The 22,961-nt window shown below is 40.3% G+C and overlaps 1 pseudogene; it reads left to right on the top strand.

Annotated features, from left to right (window-relative positions):
- The first annotated feature begins 21,464 nt into the window (after positions 1-21,464).
- Positions 21,465-21,921, top strand: LOC101843962 (annotated as a pseudogene).
- The last annotated feature ends 1,040 nt before the right edge of the window (positions 21,922-22,961 follow it).

Genomic DNA, 22,961 nt, shown 5'->3' with positions numbered 1-22,961 from the left:
GGTTTTATGTAACAACATTATTCAAAATCATCGTTCAACGTTCACTTAGAGGTTCTTAGAAACCTTCAGGCCATGGAGAAAGAAAATGCTTGCCGAAAGCTCCACGGAGTTAGCACCTTCAGATCTCACCGCTTGCACCTGCTCTATTGAGTTCGTTCAGGGTACGAGCTGCTCATGCTTTTCACTTGCTCTCCTCCTACCTGTGCAGCCTGCCGCACAGCAGCTGAACTGTCACCTCAACTTGTTCAAAATGCAGACCATAATTACACGGCTGCACACGCTGCAACAGAATCAGTGATTTCACAAACTCCACGGGTGATCGGTGTGCTCGTTAACTTTGAGAAGCATTGCTAAACAGCTATACCCCGAGTCATGAGGATTATACAGAATTTCAGTGTAAAATGAAATAATACAATGGCCATGGAAATGGGATCTTAGTTAAGGCCCAGGCAATGGGTTCCTGCTTTCTCTCCTTCCTGCTTCTCACTAGTTTTACGTGCTGACTAGTCCTATCCCTGATGTAGACCCTCTTGGCTCACCTTTCCCCCCAGCCATCTTGGCATTTCCTAATATCATACATCTGTAACCAGGCAATACCTCATCTTAATTGCTCCAAGTAGGTACCATTTTCCGTGCCCTAGGTACCATTTTCTGTGCCCGTGAAAGATGCTTCTGCAAACCTGCCCAAACTCCTCCATTGAGAGTTGTCCTTTTGTGTTGTGACTCTTGACTAACAATGAATAAGAGCTGCAGTCAATTCTGAGGGACATTTTGTAAAACCCCCCTCAAAAAGTGTCTCCAGCAGGACGAGCTGGAGTCACTGGTAGTATAGCTAGCTGTGCATAGGAACTGGAGCATCGTTTTAACTGGTAAACCACGTGAAGGTGGTCGGATACCACACTGGTCTGTGTCTGCACTTCTGTCTCCCTGTCAGACTCGTTTTTGAAGTTCTCGAAGTCATGGGAGGCTTACACAAGATGGTGAGGGTGAGTGGGCAGGGCTTCAGCTAACAATTAGCATAAAGCTCCATGACCATCAACATACAATCGCAATGCCACGAACCTTACCTAATAAACAAGTGTGCCTGAAGACAGCTGTTTCCTTAGCTGAGTCTCTAGATGAGAGTACAGCCCCATGACACCTTGTCTCAAGATTTGGGATTCTAAGCAAAGATCTAGCTAAGCAATGTCCTGTGTTCAAACTACAGGAACAGAGTCAGCAGTGTGGGCTGCTTTAAGCTGTCAGTGTATTGTAACTCCACACACAGAGGGAGAAACCAAGTACACATACCTACTACACTGGTTCAGCTCTGTATTTGATAAGCCCAGAGATGAACAGAATATGAGACACATAGTAGTTGTTACATAAATAGATGTCACATGTAAAAATATATCGCTGATTTTCCTGACACATAATTCACAAGTATTTATGTCTATAAGCATATTCTTCCGGAACTAATGTACTATAAGAGGCAATAGCCAGGTCTGAAGAGATGAACCAGTGGTTGGAAGCCTGTTCTACCTTTCAGAGCTCCTAAGTTCTGTTCCAAGGACTCATACCAGGAAGTATGTGACTCCATAGAATCCAACATCTTCTTCTGGTCCCTGTGAGCACCTGAATTCATGTGCACAAATGCCTACACAGACACACACATTAATATAATTAAAAATAAGATAACAGTGAAAAAGTAAAATAAAAAGTTAATTAAAAATTGAATTACTATCTTTCAGACATATATATACATATATATGAAACATAATACAAAATTGACAATCAAAAAAGAAAATAAGCCCATAAGTAATTCTTGTTTTCAAAACCTGTTCTCGTTGGTTTTTTTTTTTTGCTATGATAAAACAATGAGTAAAACCAACTTTGTGGAGAAAAGGGTTTATTCCAGCCTACAGGTTCCACAGCTCATCATCCAGTCGACTAGAACAGGACCTGAAAGCAATAACCTAAAATCAGGAACTGAAGCAGAGTCCATGGAAGAATGTCTCTTTCTGGCTTGCTCCCCTTGCTTGCTCAGCTGCCCTTCTTATTCTGCCCAGGCCAGCTTGCCAAAAGATGGCATTGCCCACCATGCCCTGGGACCTCCTATGCCAGTTAGCAATAGGAAAATGCCTCCCAGACATGGCTACAAACCATCCCAATGGAAGCAATCTCTCCATTGAGATTTCCTCTTCCTGGGTGTGTGGAGTTAGTAACTGAAGCGAGCTATGACAATAGCCCTTTGTGTCTGACCAAAATGAGTCTTCGTAATTTGAGGTTTAGCACTGTAAACACCAATGGTTATTGTACAGTTCCCTATATCCTGTTTTCCTGTGCCTTTCAAAATTAATGGCTGATAGCACACTTTACAGAAATTTCTCTCTGGGTTATTTCACTCAACATCTACCACAAGCATATGCTTTGCCATTATAAAACCAGGCATTTTCACAGACACATTTGAAACATATGGTCTTACTTACATTCATACTCTTCTCTGTCTGGTCTCACCTTGTAGAAATAATCAATCCTGACAGACAAGCATGGTACAAATGGCTTTCCTGGAACAGCCTATGTTTCCTAGTTTTATTCACATCTCTTCCCTCATCAGAGTAGGCAGCTGAGTGGCCAGGTGAGATGTCAATACATTGAACAAACTTTGCAATATACTATGTTAAAACAAACTCAAATCCTGAACCTCCTTGGCAAGGTCTATTGTAACCACTACAGCAAAGTCATAAATATGTAGCTGCACACATGGGTGCATACATTTGTGAATACATGGATACTCTAGCAATTTGGACAACTGCTTATAGGATGTGTTTTTTATTTTCTCACTTTATTACCTTTTCCTCATTCGGTACAGATTCCCCACCCAAATGCTTTGCTGTGGGGACTTCCTGCTGTGTTGTTGCATTTATTGGTGCCCTCTTAAAAAGCTACTAACAAAGCATTATTAAATATGATGGAGGGAACAGAGAAGAATAAGGCAAAGTGAGAGCTGTTGGTTACTTTTAAAGTAATCAAGATCAACAAGCATTTGGACTAGCAAAGCTACTGCCTAAGAGACCTTCCTAATATGAAAATGTACTCTCCTGTTGAAGCTCAGTGGAAGGAAACTCATAATCATCAGGAATAAAATCCCATGTCTGTTTTGGGAGGTTGCTTATTTTAGTCCTAAATTACTAAGAATTCCCTCAAATCTTGCATAGTTGTTTGGAGGCTTATGAGTATAAAATTTTATTCTTGAGGATAGATCACATGATTCAGTAGGTAAGAGACAACCTTTGCTGCACTGTATGGAGCTGAGAAGTCTCTGACTGAATGAAATCCTGAGATAATATGTATTTCTGACATGAGCCAATCATCTCAAAGATCCCAGAGCCCCAGTCTCTTCTCCCTAGAGTGAGACTCAAAGGCACAGAAAAGCTTTCCTCAGGTCCTAGTGTGGTTGTTGACAGTTGACTGTATGTTCAAAAAGAAAAAATATCCACCAAAGCTTTGAACTGCTGATTATGTATGGCCTGAAGACCACTCTCTTACAGAGACTACCAAGTTTAACTAAACCTGTCCCTTGGATCCAGTTATATACAATAAACCCTTCCTCCTTATTCATCTGTATGTAATAACCATGACTCCTTGTCAGCTATATGAAATAACCCCACCTCTCTATCAAATGCCATGTAATAAATACACTGAGCCTAGGAGATGCTGAGGCTTCTCCAGCAGAGAGCCCAAACCACCTGACCCCAGTTTTTTTCTGTGTGTCCATGTGTTCATCTGTCTGTCTGTGCTTCATTTCTTTGAAGCCTTAGTCAAGTCCATCCCTAGAAGCTGTGCATAGATACTTCAAAAGCATGGCATTCTGAGTGAGATCACCAGACCCACTATCGATGAAAGGAGAGTATCAACTCCACAAAGATGTCCTCTGACCTCCATAGATGTGTTGTGGCATGTACAACTCCCATACATATGACTGCCTCCCCTGCCGCTGCAACTTTAAAAATGTAAAAAATAAAAAAAAATATTTTCTCTTATTTGGTTTGGAAAACATTATTAAGGGCAAGAACAAATATACTTAAAATTAATAGTCAAGGCATCAATTCCAAGCCTGATTTTATCCAATGTTTCATCTACTCTATTCCTGCATCCATGTGGTCAATTATATCTGAAGAAAAACATGTCAATTGTGTCAACTTAACCCACTTTAAATTCCTAAATACTAATTTCCTAGAAAGGTTGACCAGTCCATTTTCTCTCAAGATCCAGTTCCTTCTCTCCTGCTCAAGAATGTTACTTCTTCAACCCCTCTACATTATTAATATTCCACTCATGGTTGATGTGCAAGATTTGCATCCTCTAACAAAAAGACTCTACATCCCTGTTCTAATTGTGAGCCTATATCACTACCTCAAAGAAAAGTATACTTGAGTATGTTTATTCTACCCATTTTATCTCTCTGCTTTCACTTTCACTCCCTCCAAATAACATTTCTGCCTGCCTACTTCTCTGTCTAAGTTAGAGATTTATCTAGACACACTCCCTAAAGTTCTCCACAATCTACATATACATTTCCTTGGCTTACTAAGGCATCTTTGACATGGTTGAGCACTGTTTCTCCTTGAAAAGCCCATCCTTCATTTGAAGTCTAGAATGCCATACATTCCTAAATGCCATGCTGACTGGTTCTTTTACTGGCCAACCTTTTCAGATGGGTACTCCCAGCCTTACTTGTCCTGCAACTTCTCTCTCCCTTTATCTGTCTACAAGTCTACCTATACCCAGCTGTATGTCATGAATCCTGTTCAAGTCAGAATAGACTACTTCCTAGGGAGTAACACCATATCTAAGTAGTTCTGTGAAAGACTGTCACTCACATTACCTGTCAACCATGGTTTCCTTAGAGTTAATAGCGCACATTGCCCTCTCTCTGGGCCATAAGCAGTTAAAAAGGTTACTGTCTTCAGTATTGCCACAAAGGTAAAGAATATAGTAAACTGTGAACTCATTATGAAAGTATCCCTCCAATGTTAAACATAGTCTTTTCATTTAATTTTACTTAGATGGCAATTAAAATGCTACCATGAACAGTAAAGTACAATTCCAGCACAAATTACAAGGGGAAATGGAAATATTTGATTTCCAAAACTTTCATATTTTTATCTTCTGTGTGCATTTCCTCGGAACTCTAGATTTGAATATGCAATCCTGTGCTCAATATCACCACTCAGATAGCTTATGAAGCCTCCCAATAAGTGTCCTCAGAATTCAGCTGCTACTCCAAACAAGCCTTCTGCTTCCATGGTTTCTAAATCTAATTATGTGGCAACTCCATGAGGTCCACATACATATTTCATAAAATTGATTACTGTATCCTCAGGACCAAACAGCATGCAAAGAAATGTAGCTTTAACAATTGAATTGATAAATAAATCTTGAGATTTTTGTCTCAGTTCCTCCGAAGTTCTTTAGACTTTTTTAAAGGGGTAAAATAAATTAGACAACTTACTCAAGGGGGCTCTTGTCTGGCTGAATATAGTGATCAAAGGAATGTCACTTAAATATCTGTGGCCAATTAAGAGGTCCAAATATTGAATGGTGTCCCCTGCTCTTTGCATCTTCTATCTACATGAGTCTACTGCTGATAAGGGCTATGCTCTTTTCCTCTGTCATCGTGAGACTTATAACTGAGTTTTTGCCTGCACTGTCCAGGTCTTCTTCATGTGTCCTCTCCCTCTCTACTCTGGACACAAACCTTCCAGGCAGCTGTAGAACACCATACACCTTTTAAACAGGTTGCTCTGTGATTCTTATTCAATATTTCCAAGGCTTCCTACCATAAGTTAGAGTGTTTCTATTTCAGAGTTAACTGTCTTTGCTTTTGGAATTGACTCATTTTTGTCTCATCAAGCCTCTCAAGTCATCATTTCCTTCCTCATTACACAAATGACATTGCAGGTGTGGAAGTTTGCTTCCTAAAGGCCCAAACTTTTAATAAAAACTATCTGCAAATTGAGTTATTTGCTGAATCTGGTGTATAAGATGAGACAGTTGTCATCTGTAAGCTGACAGTTGCAAACCCAGGGGGCCCTAAATCAAGACTCTAAATACAGAAACACAACAACCTGAACTACAGGTGCTATTCTCATATATCTACCAAATGTACCTGCTGCTCTTTTTTAAAATGATAGATTTATATCTAAATTCTATTATTCCACAGCAACTCATCCTGCTGTGGACATTAAATCAATGGGTATGTGCAAAGTGGTTAGAACATTATAACTCAGTTCATGTTTGATCATTATTTTTCCCATGGAATTAATAATTATTTAATAGCCTGAGCAAATAGACTCTATTCAGTTTTAATTAAGGTCCATTCTTCACATAGTGTTGCTAACATTTTATATCTCGGATTCATCAGAAAATTAAAATTTATCCTCAGGCATGGTGGTCCAAAAATTTAATCATAGCACTTCAGAGGTAGAGGTAGATGGATAACTGTGAATTGAGGCCATCGTGGTTTTCTTAGAGAATGCTAGGCTAGCCATGGTGGCATACTAAGATCCTGACTCAATGATGATAATAATAAATTAGTCTCACAATGAAATTGTAATTATATACATGTTAAGGCACATAAGTAGATATGAGACAGACATAATTCAGTTCCAAGATTCTCACAGAACCAACAGTTCTGCCCTGGGGTGGAGAATATAACCTGAGTAAATTATTTCAGGAGAGGTCATACTGAGCCACCTCATAAACCACCACCAAAGGAAGATGCCCACCTCATGGGAATTAGTCAGATGCAGCAGTTGGGCCCCATAATTTCTTTGTACTACAGTTCAAAGGTAGTTTAAAGATCATATACAGGCCTTCTATTGTAAGATAGTCACAGGAAAAAAAAAGTGACCAAAACTCTGAGGGTAAAAAGAGGAAAAAGAGAGGCTCACCTGAATAGAGGTATGGTACTAAAATTACAGCTAAGAAATAAACAAAATCCCTTGACCCTCTCACACCTGTAGATCTATGTGTGCTACAGCCTTGGGCCACCAAAGCATCAATTCAGACCTCAAGGTTTTCAGGCACTGTTTCTTCACTGATGTTTCTCTGAGTTCATATTCACTGACTCTCTTCATCTACATCACGAATCACTTTGATGCTGTACTAGCTATTGACAAGTTCAAAAATTCTAAAACAGTCAATGTGACCTTCGCTTTTTCTGTTGTGGACTTCTTTGAACTTCTTAGAAAAACAACAATACTGGCAAATTGAATCCAAGAACACATCAGAAAAATCATCCACCATGATCAAGTAGGCTTCATCCCAGGAATGCAGGAATGGTTCAACATACAAAAATTCATCAGTGTAATCCACCATATAAACTAACTGAGAAAGAAAAATCACATGATCATCTCACTAGATACTAAAAAACCCTTTGACAAAATCCAATAGCCCGCTCCGGCAGCATCAGGTAAACAGGCCGGCTTCCCGGCCTGTGTTCCAGTGCCTGCAGATCGCCTGGGAATTGCACAGAGCTCCCAATCCCGACAGGAGCCAAGCACCCCAGACTCCAGATCTTCTCTCCCACCAACGAGACCAGGAAGCAAAAGGAGGCTGGGAGACCAGGGGAATAGCTGTTCCAGATCAGGTACAACAGGACCCAGCATAGGGGACCAGGTAGGAGGCTAAGCGACCCAGATTCCTGTTCTTCTTCTCCACCCACGGGACCACCATTTGGACAAGGAATAGAAGAACCACCAGATTATTGGACTTGCTAGCACCCACCAAAAGGGAACTCTGGTCCCCAGACCAGTAAGGGACTCTTTCTGCACCCACTAGAAGAAGAGATGGGAAAGAGACAATACAAAAACACAGTCAGCAACAGAAAAACAAATATGACACTGCCAGATTCTAGAGACTCCACACCAGCAAGACCCCAACATTCCAATGTGAACGAAGCAGAAGAGAACGACCTTAAAAGCACTTTCATGAAAATGATAGAGGCCCTAAAAGAGGATATAGGAAAATCCTTCAAAGAAATGGAAGAAAAAACAAACCAAAAAATGCAAGCAATGGAAGAAAAAACAAACCAAAAAAGGCAGGAAATGGAAGAAAAAACAAAGCAAAAAAATACAAGAATTGGAAGAAAAAACATACCAAAAAAGGCAGGAAATGGAAGAAGAAACAAAGCACAAAATGCAAGAAATGGAACAAAAAGCAAACCAAAAAATGCAAGAAATGGAAGAAAGAACAAACCAAAAAATTCATAAAAGGCAACAAACGGACAAAAAGATGGACAGAAAATTGCAAGAAGCAATGCAAACACTGCAAGGGTTGAAAACTGAAATAGAGACATTAAAAAAAACACAATCTGAAGAAAGGCAGAAAATAGAAAAGCTGGACAAACAGTCAGGCACTACCAATACAAGCATTACCAACAGAATAGAAGAGATGGAGGAGAGAATCTCAAGTGTAGAAGATACACTAGGAGAAATGGATTTATCAACCAAAGAAAACCTTAAATCCAACAAATCCTTAACACAAAACATCCAGGAAATATGGGACACCATGAAAAGACCAAACCTAAGAATAATAGGTATAGAAGAAGGAGAAGAAATCCACCTCAAAGGGGCAGAAAGCATATTCAACAAAATAATAGAAGAAAACTTTCCCAACCTTAAGAAAGACATGCCAATGAAGGTACAAGAAGCCTACAGAACACCAAATAGAGCAGACCACACAAAAAATCCCCTCGCCACATAATAATCAAGACCCCAAACATACAGAATAAAGAAAGAATATTAAGAGCAGCTAAGGAAAAAAGTCAAGTAACATATAAAGGCAGACCTATCAGAATTACACCTGATTTCTCCATGGAAACTCTGAAAGCCAGAAGGTCCTGGATAGATATTCTACCTACACTAAGAGACCATGGATGCCAGCCCAGACTACTATACCCGGCAAAGCTCTCAATCACTATAGACGGAGAAAACAAGATATTCCATGACAAAACTAGATTCAAGTAATATGTGTCCACTAACCCAGCCGTACAGAAAATTTTGGAAGGAAAACTCCAACCCAAGGAAGCTAACTACAACCAGAAAAACATAAGCATTAGAGAATCCCTCTCTACCAATAGCCAAAAGAACAAAGGGGTGAAATTCCACACATAATTCCACCACCAACAACCATCGCAAATCGAAGAAGGATGAGCAACCAATGGTCATTAATATCCCTCAATATTAATGGCCTTAACTCACCCATAAAAAGACACAGGCTAGCAGAATGGATTCGAAGACAGAACCCTTCCTTCTGCTGCATACAAGAAACACACCTCACCCTCAAAGACAGACATTACCTGAGAGTTAAAGGTTGGGAAAAAATTTTTCAATCAAATGGACCCAAGAAACAAGCAGGGGTAGCAATCCTAATATCTAACAAACTAGATTTTAAAATAAAATCAATCAAAGGAGATGAAGGAGGTCATTACATACTCATCACAGGTGAAACCCACCAAGATGAAGTGTCTATCCTGAACATCTATGCCCCAAATACAAAGGCATCCACATTCGTTAAAGAAACATTATTAGAACTTAAATCTCATCTAAAGCCCCACACAGTTATAGTGGGAGATTTCAACACACCACTCTCACCACTAGACAGGAATACCAGACAGAAACTCAATAAAGAAGCAAAGGGTCTAATAGAAGTAATGACCCAACTGGGATTAACAGATATCTATAGAACATTTCATCCACATAAAAAAGAATATACCTTCTTCTCACCACCACATGGAACCTTCTCAAAAATCGACCACATACTTGGCAACATATCAAACCTCAGCAGCTACAAAAAATTAGAATAACTCCATGCATCTTATCAGACCACCATGCTTTAAAATTAGAATTCAACAACAACACAAATTGCAGAAAACCTACAAACTCATGGAAATTGAATAATGCTCAACTGCACCATCCCTGGGTCAAAGAGGAAATAAAAAAAAGAAATTAAACACTTCCTCAAATTCAATGAGAATGAAGACACGACATACCCAAACCTATGGGACACTTTGAAAGCAGTGCTACTGGGGAAGTTCATAGCACTAAGTGTTCACATGAAGAAACAGGAGAACAGTTATACCAGAGAATTAACATCACAGCTGAAAGCTCTAGAACACAAAGAAGCAAACTCCCCCAGGAGGAGTAGACGCCAGGAAATAATCAAATTGAGGGCTGAAATCAATAAAGTAGAAACCAGGAAAACAATACAAAGAATCAATGCAATGAAGAGTTGGTTCTTTGATAAAATCAACAAGATAGACAAACCTTTGTCCAAACTTACCAAACAGCAGAGAGTGAACACACAAATTAACAAAATCAGAAATGAAAAGGGGGATATAACAACAGACTCTGAGGAAATCCAGAGAATCATTAGGTCATACTTTGAAAACCTGTACTCCACAAAATTCGAAAATTTAAAGGAAATGGATGACTTCCTGGACAGCTATCGTTTGCCAAAACTAAATCAAGAACAGATAAGCAATTTAAATAGACCTATAACCCCTATGGAAATAGAAGCTGTCATCAAAAGTCTCCCAACCAAAAAAAGTCCAGGTCCAGATGGCCTCAGTGCAGAATTCTACCAGAAATTCAAAGAACAGCTTATACCAATTCTTCTCAAAGTGTTCCACACAATAGAAGCAGAAGGGTCTTTGCCAAACTCTTTCTATGAGGCTTCAATAACCTTGATTCCCAAGCCACACAAAGATACAACTAAGAAAGAGAACTTCAGACCAATATCCCTCATGAACATTGATGCAAAAATACTCAATAAAATACTGGCAAATCGGATCCAAGAACACATAAAAACAATCATTCACCACGATCAAGTAGGTTTCATCCCAGGGATGCAGGGATGGTTCAACATACGAAAATCCATCAACGTAATCCACCATATAAACAAGCTGAAAAACAAAAATCACATGATCATCTCACTAGATGCTGAAAAAGCCTTTGACAAAATCCAACACCCCTTCATGATAAAGGTCTTGGAGAGATCTGGGATAACAAGAACATACTTAAACATAATAAAAGCTATATACAGTAAACCAACAGCCAACATCAAACTAAATGGACAGAAACTCAACGCAATTCCTCTAAAATCAGGAACAAAACAAGGCTGTCCACTCTCTCCATACCTTTTCAACATGGTACTTGAAGTTCTAGCTATTGCCATGCGACAACAAAGGGGGATCAAGGGGATACAAATTTGGAAGGAAGAGGTCAAACTTTCACTGTTTGCAGACGATATGATAGTTTATATCAACGACCCAAAGAACTCTACCAGGGAACTCTTACACCTGATTAACACCTTCAGCAAAGTGGCAGGCTACAAGATCAACTCAAGAAAATCAGTAGCCCTACTGTATACAGATGATAAAAGGGCTGAAAGAGAAATCAGAGAAACATCACCCTTTACAATTGACACAAACAACATAAAATACCTTGGGGTAACGCTAACCAAACAAGTGAAAGACCTGTATCGTAAGAACTTTGAATCTTTAAAGAAAGAAATTAAAGAAGCCCTCAGAAAATGGAAAGATCTCCCATGCTCTTGGATAGGTAGGATCAATGTAGTAAAAATGGCAATCCTGCCAAAAGCAATCTACAGATTCAATGCAATCCCCATTAAAATCCCAGCACAATTCTTCACAGACCTTGAAAGAACAATAATCAATTTTGTATGGAAAAACAAAAGACCCAGGATAGCCAAAACAACCCTGTTCAACAAGGCAACGTCCGGAGTCATCACCATCCCTGACCTCAAGCTCTATTGCAGAGCTATAGTCCTGAAAACAGCTTGGTATTGGCACAAAAATAGACAGGTAGACCAATGGAATCGAATTGAAAACCCGGGTATTAACCTACACACGTACGAACATCTGATCTTTGACAAAGAAGCTAAAAATATACAATGGAATAAAGAAAGCATCTTCAACAAATGGTGCTGGCATAACTGGAGGCTGGCATGTAGAAGAATGGGGATGGATCCATGTTTATTGCCATGCACAAAACTTAAGTCCAAATGGATCAAAGACCTCAACATAAATCCAGCCACACTGAACCTCTTAGAAGAGAAAGTGGGTAGTACCCTTGAACGAATTGGTACAGGAGACAGCTTCCTGAACATAACACCAGTAGTACAGACAGTGAGATCAACAATTAATAAATGGGACCTACTGAAACTGAGAAGTTTCAGTAAGGCAAAGGACACAGTCAGCAAGACAAAAAGGCAGCCCACAGAATGGGAAAAAATATTCACTAATCCCACATCTGACAGAGGGTTGATCTCCAAAATTTACAAAGAACTCAAGAAGCAAGTCTCCAAAACACCAAAGGACCCTATTAAAAAGTGGGCTGCAGAACTAAATAGAGAGTTTTCAATAGAGGAGTCTAAAATGGCTGAGAGGCACTTGAGAAAGTGCTCAGCACCCTTAGCCATCCGGGAAATGCAAATCAAAACAACTCTGAGATACCATCTCACTCCTGTCAGAATGGCTAAAATCAAAAACACCAATGACAATTTATGCTGGAGAGGATGTGGTGAAAGGGGGACACTCCTCCATTGCTGGTGGGAGTGCCAACTGGTTCAGCCACTTTGGAAATCAGTATGGAGATTCCTCAGAAAAATGGGAATAAACCTACCACAAGACCCAGCAACTGCACTCTTAGGCATATACCCAAAAGATGCCCATTCATACAACAAAGATGTCTGTTCCACTATGTTCATAGCAGCTTTATTTGTAATAGCCAGAACTTGGAAGCAACCTAGATGTACCTGAACCGAAGATTGGATAGAGAAAATGTGGTACATTTTCACAATGGAGTACTATTCAGCAGAAAAAAACAATGGAATCATGAGATTCGCAGGCAAATGGATGACACTAGAAGAAACCATCCTGAGTGAGGTAACTCAGTGACAAAAAAGAGAAATATGGCATGTACTCTCTCATATATGGATTTTAGACATAGATCTGGGGAGTGCCATCCTACAATCCTATGGCCAGAGAGTCTAGGAAACAGAAACTTCATTTAGTGGCTGATGGAAAAAGAGGCAGACTCCCTTGGTTAAGTACTGAGCTGAACTCAAGAAACCCAGTAACAGAGAGGGAGGACTGATGATCAAAGGGATTAAGACTGGGCTGGTTTAACCCCCAGAAACAGCTGACCAGACAAAGGTTAACTCTTGAATCCCAGGCATCAGCCTGGGAATCCAGCATGGGACTGATCAAGACCCCCTGAATCTGGGTGTCAGTGAGGATGCCTAGGTAATCTATTGAGCCTTGGGCAGCAGATCAGTACCCATCCCAAGTATGCACACGGACTTTGGACTCCCATAGAACAATGTGAGGTGCACTCTCACCCTGAACTCTTGGGGAAGGGTCTAGGCCCTGCCCTATATGAAATGACAGACTATGGACACCCCCATGGAGGGCCTCACCCTCCCTGGTGGAATGAGGGGATAACTGAGGGGGGTTGGGGGAGGGCACGGGAGGAGGGGAGGGAATGGGAGAGGGACCTGGAACTGACTGTGAAGCAACCTCCTTTCTTGTCTAAATTTAAACTGGAAAATAAAATATAAAAAAAGAAAGAAAGAAAGAAAGAAAGAAAGAAAGAAAGAAAGAAAGAAAGAAAGAAAAAATCCAATAGCCCTTCATGATAAACGTCTTGGAGAGATCAGGGATAACAGGAACACACCTAAACATAATGAAAGCAATATACAGCAAACCAACAGTCAACATCAAACTAAATGGAGAGAAACTCAACATGATTCCTCTAAAATCAGGAACAAGACAAGGCTGTCAACTCTCTCCATACCTCTTCAATATTGTACTTGAAGTTCTAGCTAAAGCAATAAGAAAACAAAAGGAGACCAAGGAGATACAAATTGGAAAAGAAGAAGTCAAACTATTTGCAGATGATATGATAGTTTACATAAGTGACCCTAAAACCTCTACCAGGGAACTCCTACACCCAATAAACACCTTCAGTAAAGTGGCAGGATACAAGATTAACTCAAAAAAATCAGTAGCCCTATTATATACACCTGATAAATGGTCTGAGAAAGAAATCAGAGAAACATCACCCTTTATAATTGCCAAAAACAACAAAAAAATATCTGGGGATAAGACTAACCAAACAAATGAAAGACCTGTATATCAAGAACTTTGAGTCATTAAAGAAAGAAATTAAAAAGATACCAGAATATAGAAAGATCTCCCATATTCTTGGATAGTAGGATCAACACAGCAAAAAATAGCACTCTACTCAGCAGAAAAAACAACGGAATCTTGAAATTCACAGGCAAATGGATGAGACTAGAAGAAATCATCCTGAGAGAGGGAACCCAGTCACAAAAATACCAACATGGTATGTACTCACACTTTATGGATTTTAGACATAGAGCAAAGGATTACCAGCCTACAATCCACACCGCCAGAGAAGCTAGGAAATTAAGAGACATACATGGTCCACAGAGAAGGGGGAAGGGACATAAGAGCTAATTGGGAGGGAGTTAGGAGAAAGAAAAGGAGAGAAGAGGAGGGAAGAGGAGGACATGAGAGAGCAGGAAGATAGAGTCAGGGGAAGAATAGAGGAGAGCAAGAAAAGATATACCATAACAGAGGGAGCCATTATAAGTTTAAAGATAAATCTGGCACTAGGGAAATGTCCTTAGATCTACAAGGTTGGCCCCAACTAACAATCTAAGCAATAGTCAAGAGGTTACCTTAAATGCCCTTCTCCGATAATGAGATTGATGATTCCTTAATATGCCATCCTAGAGTCTTCATCTATTAGGGTATGGAAGCAGAAGCAGATACCCACAGCTAAACACTGAGCTGAACTCTGGAATCCAGTTGCAGAGAGGGAGGAGTGATGAGCAAAGGGGTCAAGACCAGGCTACAGAAACAGCTGACCTGAACAAGGGAGAGGTCATGGATCCCAGACTGATGGCTGGGAAACCAGCATAGTACTGTTCTAGACCATCTGAATGAGGATGTCAGTTTGGAGATCTGGTTTATCTATTGGGCCTCTGGCAGTAGATCAGTATTTATCCCTAGTATATGAATGGACTTTGGGAGCCCACTCCACATAGAGGGATACTTTCTCAGCCTAGATGTGAGGGAGGACTTAGGCCATGCTCCAAATGATGTGACAGACTTTGAAGACCTCCCCTGGAAGGCCTCACCCTCCGTAGGCAGCAGAAAGGGGATGGGATAAGGAGTCAGTGGGGGGGGGCAGGGGAGGAGGGAAGGAAGAGGTAACTGGGATTGACATGTAAAACAAGCTTTTTTTCTAATTTAAATTAAAAAATAAAAAAGAGAAACAACAGACATGTACATTTATGGAGCCTTTGTTGTGATGAGTTCCAAGGGTCTTACAGATGCTGTTCCCCAAAGTCTTCTAGAAAATAAAATAGCTCCACACAGCCTCCCACTGTACATCTTAGGTAGAAGAGTTGAGTCTATTTTGTGAACCATAGACTACTTTGAAACCAAATATCACAGTTTAGGAACACTGTCTTTGCCTTCTTTATTTGTAAATATGTCATAAAGAGATAACTTTTAATTGCCAACCACTATTTTCATTCATAGCTGAATTACCAGGCAATTCCCTCCTTCACGAATTCATTGATTGTTTTTACTATCATTTTTTTCATCACTTTACATAATAATAATTAGCAGTTTCTAACATCGGGATGCTTTCCATACTTTAACCAAGTCTGCTTCCTAATACTCCAGAAAGGATGATAAGCTTATTATCTTTTTATGGGTAATCAAGCCAGAATAGAAACATTAAATAGCTTTCTCTGTGTGGCGGTAAAAGCTGATGGAGATATTAAATTGATGGCTCTCTCTAGTAAAATCATCAAACCACACCTAACTCCTTTAGGAAAATTAGCAGAATTTTACTGAATTGGCAAATGACTTACTCATGTCCAGCGATACAAAGGATTTGCATGTATCTGAAAATGTCATCTTTGAACAGAAATTCACACAACTTAATGTTTCAAGCTTCAGTATATTAATGGTAAAATATAATTATAATTATTATATCAAATTCCCACAATCAACCTCCATTTTATCCCAAGTAAAATATTTACTCATAATGGTCTACTGTTGTTGAACTCATGAGTTGTTTTAAGCCTCAAGATCAGGGTGGCCCCCGGCGGTGAACTCTTCTGTTCAACTTCAATTATTCAACAGGTACAAGCTAAATGTATTATTGATTATTTGCTATAATAACTGCTTCATGAGTGAAAACTTTACTATTGTTACCTGTCAAAACGTGTAATTCTTTATGGTTGGGAGTCTCACATTTTAAAAGTCTACAATCTAAACATGTTGACAGGATGCAAGCAAACTGTAAGTGTGCATATATGCACATACATGTGTATTATCTTACAGATTTTAAAATGACATGTGAGGGGAGTTTTTCTTCCTAAATAATTATGCATATTAATAGTAGGATAATAGCCATCCTAAGATAACAACCCAAGAATTAACTACCACCAAGCAATCATCTGTGTAAGTAGTACCTTGACTTTAAAGCTCTTAAAAATATAAGCATGGAGGCCAGGGAGCTAATCGTGCTAATTAACTCACTGCGCCTGTAACAAATTAACTTTGAGTGAGCAACAGGCAACTAGAGAAAAAGGTCAAAGTCCCACTTAGTTAATCCAAAGGCAACATAAATACTCTCACAGGTCCTTTGGCCTTTAGCGCAAAGCAGTCAACACAGTGTCAGGAGCAGGAATCCCTAGATGTTGACAGCTTGGAATTATTTACAGTCCCATTTTGAAGCTCTGCACACCAATAGGAACATTTGTTACCTGTAGACGGCAGCATTGACAGGTTATTGTAGACTAGTCACAACCAGCTCCACCCTCCAAGAACTAATCTAAGACGGGACTCTGGCAATTCTTCTCATTAGCCAAACTCCCATTTGATACCAGCTTCTACAGGAGAACGTCATTGGACAGGTCCTGCTCAAGGCACTTGGCAATTATCTTCAGTCATAATGTGGACATGAGCCTGCTACACCACCATGAGAGTACTTTATAAAACATGCTTTATCTTTCTAATAAATCAGTGGGAATGCTGTTTATGCATGTTCAGTAAGTGAAAGTATAAAGGGAAGTATAGTTCTTTTATCAATCTTTCCCCTTTTCAGAATGCCCATCCTCTTCTTCCAAAGGTTGAGCCTCCATACCTCCAAAAGTGCTCAGATGTTCACAGACCCAAAGCTGTGTTTCACTGATACAGCCCTTGAGTTCTGCAACTGTCCTCATGGTGCTCTCATTTCACAGAGCTACATGTTCTACATGTTGGTCTATGTTCTCACATGTCTTAAAATTCACTTTATGATTTGCCACCATCATGCCAGAGTCATCTGAAAAGAATCCAGCTTCCCAAACTGCAGTTCTCTGAACTCACTCAAAGATACTCTTACCAAATCTGGTAGTTTTCCCTTAATTCTTACTCTCATGGTCCATATGTTCTATTTGATTTTTAAATATTTATTTACTGGTTAGTGTGGAGAATATGTGTGTCTGAGTATGGTACATGCATGCCATGCACACATGTGGAGGTCAGAGGTTACCTTTCAGGAGTTCTCTCCATCTACCTCTGTTGTTTTACTCTTACTCTTTTGGGGGCCCACCACCCAGCTCCCAAATAAATTACACATAGAGACTTATTCTTAATTATAAACCCCTAGCCTTAGCTTGGCTTATTTCTAGTCGTCTTTTCTTAATTGAAATCATCCCATCTACCTTTTGACTCTAGGCTTTTATCTTTCTCTACTCTGAATATCTTTCTTTACTTCTTACTCCTTGAATGGCTATGTAGCTGAGTGGTTGGTTGGTCCCTGGTGTGCTCTCTCCTTTTGGCTCTTCCTCTTTTTCCCAGATTTCTCCTCCCATTTATTCTCTCTGCCTGTCAGCCCCACCTATCCCTTCGCTCTGCCCAGCTATCAACCATTCAGCACTTTATAAGACCAATCAGGTGTTTAAGATGGGCAAATTAATCACAGATTCACAGAGTTAAACAAATGCAACATAAAGAATGCAACGAATCTTGGCATCATAAAGACAAATGTTCCACAGCGTGGATAAATGTAACACATCTTAAAATAATATCCCACAACATACCTCAAAGTAGGGTCTTTCTGGTTATTTCTATGCTGCATACTTTAGGCCAGCTGCGCCACAGGATTCCAGACAGTTCTCCAGGCTCTCTCTCCCATCTCACCTTACCAATGCTGCAGTCACAGATGTGTGGCACCACATCCAGATTTTTATATTGAATTCAGGAACAAAATATAGGTTGCCAGGATTGCAACGCACGCACATTTACTCACTGAACCATCTTGCCAGTCCCTCTATTTTATATTTTTAATACCATTGTCTTTCCCTCAAAATGTTTTTTTTTTGGATTCTTGGACACTGTTTTTCTGATTTTCCTCCCCATTCAGAGTTCCAGGGATATAGACTCCATGGGTAAATATTATCTATTTCTTTTGTTGTTTTACTTGTTGTTTGGGTGGTTTGTTGTTGTTATATGAGGCAGAGTTCCTCTGCATAACAGCCCTAGTTGTCCTGAAACTCACATTGTAGACCAGGCTAGCCTTGCCTGTCTTTGCCTCCTGAGTGCTAGGATTCAAGGTGTGCACCACCACCACCATCTGGCAATATTACACACTTCTGTAATGAGAATGAATACACTAGTATTTACAAAACTGAGGATTCTTACTTAATTTAAAAAATTTTGTATTTCACAGAGATATAAAAGCTGAAGGAGAGCTGCAGCAATGAAACTGTGGGCCAGTCTAGTCTCAGTCTCCTGAGATCTCTGTGAAAGACACTGTATTCTGAGTATTAGACTTCAGTTCCAGCACATAGGACACCCTCTTCTGACCTTCAAGACCACCATGGTACACAGATATGCCTCTAAGCAAAACACTCATACATATAAGATGAAATAATATTTTTCTTTATCTTTTTTATTTAAATTAGAAACAAGCTTGCTTCACATGTCAATCCCAGCTCCCTCTCCCTCTCCCTCTCCTCCTCCTCAGCCACCCCCCAGGAAAGGTGAGGCCCTCCATGGGGGAATATCCAGAGTCTGTCATTTATCCATAGTAGGGCCTAAGCCTCCCCCCATGTGTCCAGGCTGAGAGGGCATCCCTCAATGTGGGATGGGCACCCAAAGTCCATTTATATGCCAGAGATAAATACTGATCTACTACCCAAGGCCCCACAGATTTCCTAGGCCTCCTCACTGACACACACACTCAGGGGGTCTGGGTCAGTCACCTGCTGGCCTCTCAGCCATCAGTCTGGGGTCCAAGAACTCCTCCTTGTTCAGGTCAGCTGTCTCTGTGAGTTTCACCAGCTGGGTCTTGGGCCCCTTTGCTCATCACTCCTCCCTCTCTGCAACTGGGTTCCAGGAGTTCAGTTCACCTGTGGGTGTCTGCCTCTGCTTCCATCAGCCACTGGAGGAAGGTTCTATGATGGCATATAAGGTAGTCATCAAACTCATTATCAGGGAAGGGCATTTAAGGTAGCCTCTCCAGTATTGCTTAGTTTGCCAGTTGGTATCATCATTGTAGATCTCTGCCAGCTCTCTCCTCAAACCTAAATATTCCCTCTATTATGGTATCTCTCATCGTTCTCTCCTCTATTCTTCCCCCGACTCAACCTTCCTGCTCCCCCATGTCATCCTCTCCCCTCCTCTTCTCTCCCTCTCTTTTTCATGGGCCCTATCTCCTCTTCCACCACGCTCCCAATCTGCTCAGGAGATCTTGCCTCATTCCCCTTCTCAGGGGTACCATTCGTATCTCTCTTAGGGTCCTCCCTGTTTCCCACACTCTCTGGCAGTGGGATTGTAGCCTGGAGTTCACCACACATGAAGAACTGTATTAAAGGGTCTCAGCATAAGGAAGGTTGAGAATCAGTGCACTATACTAAACAACTGAGGAGAAACTTCCCCTTTGACAAGTACTAGTCACCACCAGTGATGGTAAGATATCAGTTGCCATAGGAATCATAAAAGACTGAATATGGGGAAACAATCTTGTATTATTAGTGTGGTTTATTTATGTGATTTTCAGTGAAATCTGAGTCTCAAAAGTAGAATTTGATACCTAAAACTATGAAAGAAATATGTATTTACTCCTACCACAGACCAAATCATTCATTTTTTAAGTCTAGGAAGTCTTCCTAACACCAGTTTTAGGGGAGGGAGAGAGAGAGAGAGAGAGAGAGAGAGAGAGAGAGAGAGAGAGAGAGAGAGGGAGGGAGGGAGGGAGGGAGGGAGGGAGGGAGGGAGGGAGGGAGGAAGGAAGGAAGGAAGGAAGGAAGGAAGGAAGGAAGAAAGAAAGAAAGGAAGAAAGGAAGAAAGGAAGAAATGCTTACATGAACCCCTCCTCCTACCCTCTATCCTCTCTACTCTGTGAGTACTCCACCTCTTTGTGTGGACCCAGGTTAGCGCTTTCCTGCAGGCTCTCTGAGAATTTTCTTCTAGCCAGTCTCAAATCATCCTTTGTGTCAGCTGGCGAGTCACACTGGGCTGCTTAGCAATCTCTAGCAAGGACTCTACAGTTACTATACTTGTCTAGGATACAGAAAGATCAACAGCAAACAAAGAATGAAACACACACCCAACAGAAGCAAGACCAAATATTGAACCAAGAAACACCTCAAACATCATAACTCTAGAAACCTAGATCCCAGCACAAATACACAGACATAAATAGCCAAAACAATATGACCTTACCAGAAGCCAGTAACTTTATTGTAGTACACCCTGAGTAATGAAATATAGCAAAAGCCAAGAACTTCAAAATAGCAACTGTGAATGTGCTCAAGGATCATAAAGAAAATATGAATAAACCCTTAACGAAGTCCATAAGAACATAATTCAGTGGAAGAATGAAAACAATTCAATGCATGCAAGCAGAATGTAAGAAGAAATAGAGTCATTAAAGAAATACAAACTGAAATTAAACTGGGCATAAAAAAGTTAGGTTGTCAAACTAAAAACTCTGAAATTAGTCTCATCAACAGATTACAAGACACAGAGAGAAAATCTCAGATGTTGAAGACAAGGAAACAAAAAATAGATAGTTCTGTCAACGAAAATGTAAATTTTTTAAAAAAGGCACAAAACATCCAGGAAAGCTTGGGCACTATAAAAAGATCGAAAATATAAGTAGCATGGATAGAAGATGGTGCAGAAACAAAGGTCAAAGACACAGGAACTATTTTCAACAATTCAGAGAAATATTCTCCAATCTAGCCATTTTGTGAGTGCCAGGGAATGGAGAGTATCTGTGGAAGCAGATAACAAAGAGCACAGTTGGGCCTCTTCGAGCGTTGGAATTTGAGCTTCGGCTTTTGCAATCCAGGATCTCGAAATGCATCGTAATTCCTGTCCATTAGATTATGTGATATATGTAGGTAATCTTGGAAACAATGGCAACAAGACTGAATTAGAACAGGCTTTTGGCTATTATGGACCATTCCAAAGTGTGTGGGTTGCTGAAAACCCTCTTGGATTTGCTTTTTTGAATTTTAGGGTCCTCAAGATGCTCCTGATGCTGCCCAATAGCTGGATGGATGAACACTAAAAGGCTACCATGTAAGAATGGAACTGTCGAATGGTGGAAAGAGAAGAAGTCGAATTATGGTGTACCTCCCTGTTGGGGTCATCACCTTCGAAATGACAGTGGGAGGAGTCCTCCATCTCCGCGAAGGAGAAGCTTCTCTCGAAGCTGGAGCAGGTCACTTTCTAGAGATAGGAGAAGAGAAAGGTCTCTGTCTCATGAGAGAAATCACAAGACATCTCGATTCTTCTCTATGTCTCTCTCGTAGCCAATCCCAGGTCACATGAAAGGAAGTAGAGGACCAGTCTGCTAAAGAAGTGGTGTACAGAAAATAACTTCATTTGACAGGAGTATATAAAGGAAATTCAAGTTTTGTTTGAGACTTCATAAGCTTGGTACATTTTTAAGGTACCTTAAGATTGAATTTGCTTTGAACTGAAGTTTTTCATAGACTGAAATAAACCTAGCAATTGCCCAGTTAAAGTATGATGTGCTAATGACAGAAACCACTGGCAGAAACTGAATAACACTGCAGATCCTCCAATAGCTGGGATGTGGTGTAGAGTTGTGGGTGAAATGACAAGAGGTCTTTAAAAGCTGCTGTGAACACCAGCCAGCAGGTGAAGCATGGGAATTGCATGCTGAAGGCTTTGGAAAAGATTCCTTACTGATTGCTGTGTATGGACACATAGTTGTCTGTAACATTCTTGATTTGGAAATGGAAGACTCTTAAGCTATCAGTGTCCTATCAGTATAAGGGTACATTGTAGATCTGAACCTTTGAGTCAGTGAGCAAGATTTCTTTTTCACGCTGTCATTTGTAACGTGTTTGTGAGAATCCTTGGGTTACAAATTGTTGCTTAACTTGAAAGCTTGTTTCTCCTTGCACACTCAAATCTGTGAGCTTGGTATTAAGTCTGAGTAGAACATTCCTGTTGGAAGCCATACTTGTGTTTTCTTGTGAAGTGCTTTTGGATTAATAAAATACTAGCATGATTTTAAGTAGTCAGCTGAGCAAATCCACTGTTACAAATGTTCTCATCCCTGGGAGAGCAATTGGTTACCCAGTTCTATCTTTGTAAGAAACATAACTAAGAGGCACTGGGTTAAGTGATTTTTTTCCCTTTGCTGACCTCAGCCTTCCATTCGCACCAATAGACAGGTCATCAACACAAAAACTAGAGAAATGCTGGAGCTAACTGATGTCATAAACCAAATGGACCTAACATATTTATAGAACATCTCACCCAAACACAAAAGAATATACCTTCATCTCTGCAGCTCATGGAACTTTCTACAAAATTAACC

Source organism: Mesocricetus auratus, unplaced genomic scaffold, assembly GCF_017639785.1.
Source record: "Mesocricetus auratus isolate SY011 unplaced genomic scaffold, BCM_Maur_2.0 Super-Scaffold_15014, whole genome shotgun sequence".
NCBI lineage: Eukaryota > Metazoa > Chordata > Mammalia > Rodentia > Cricetidae > Mesocricetus > Mesocricetus auratus.
The sequence above is the reverse complement of the archived record's forward strand: the minus strand, read 5'-3'. Positions and strand labels throughout refer to the sequence as shown.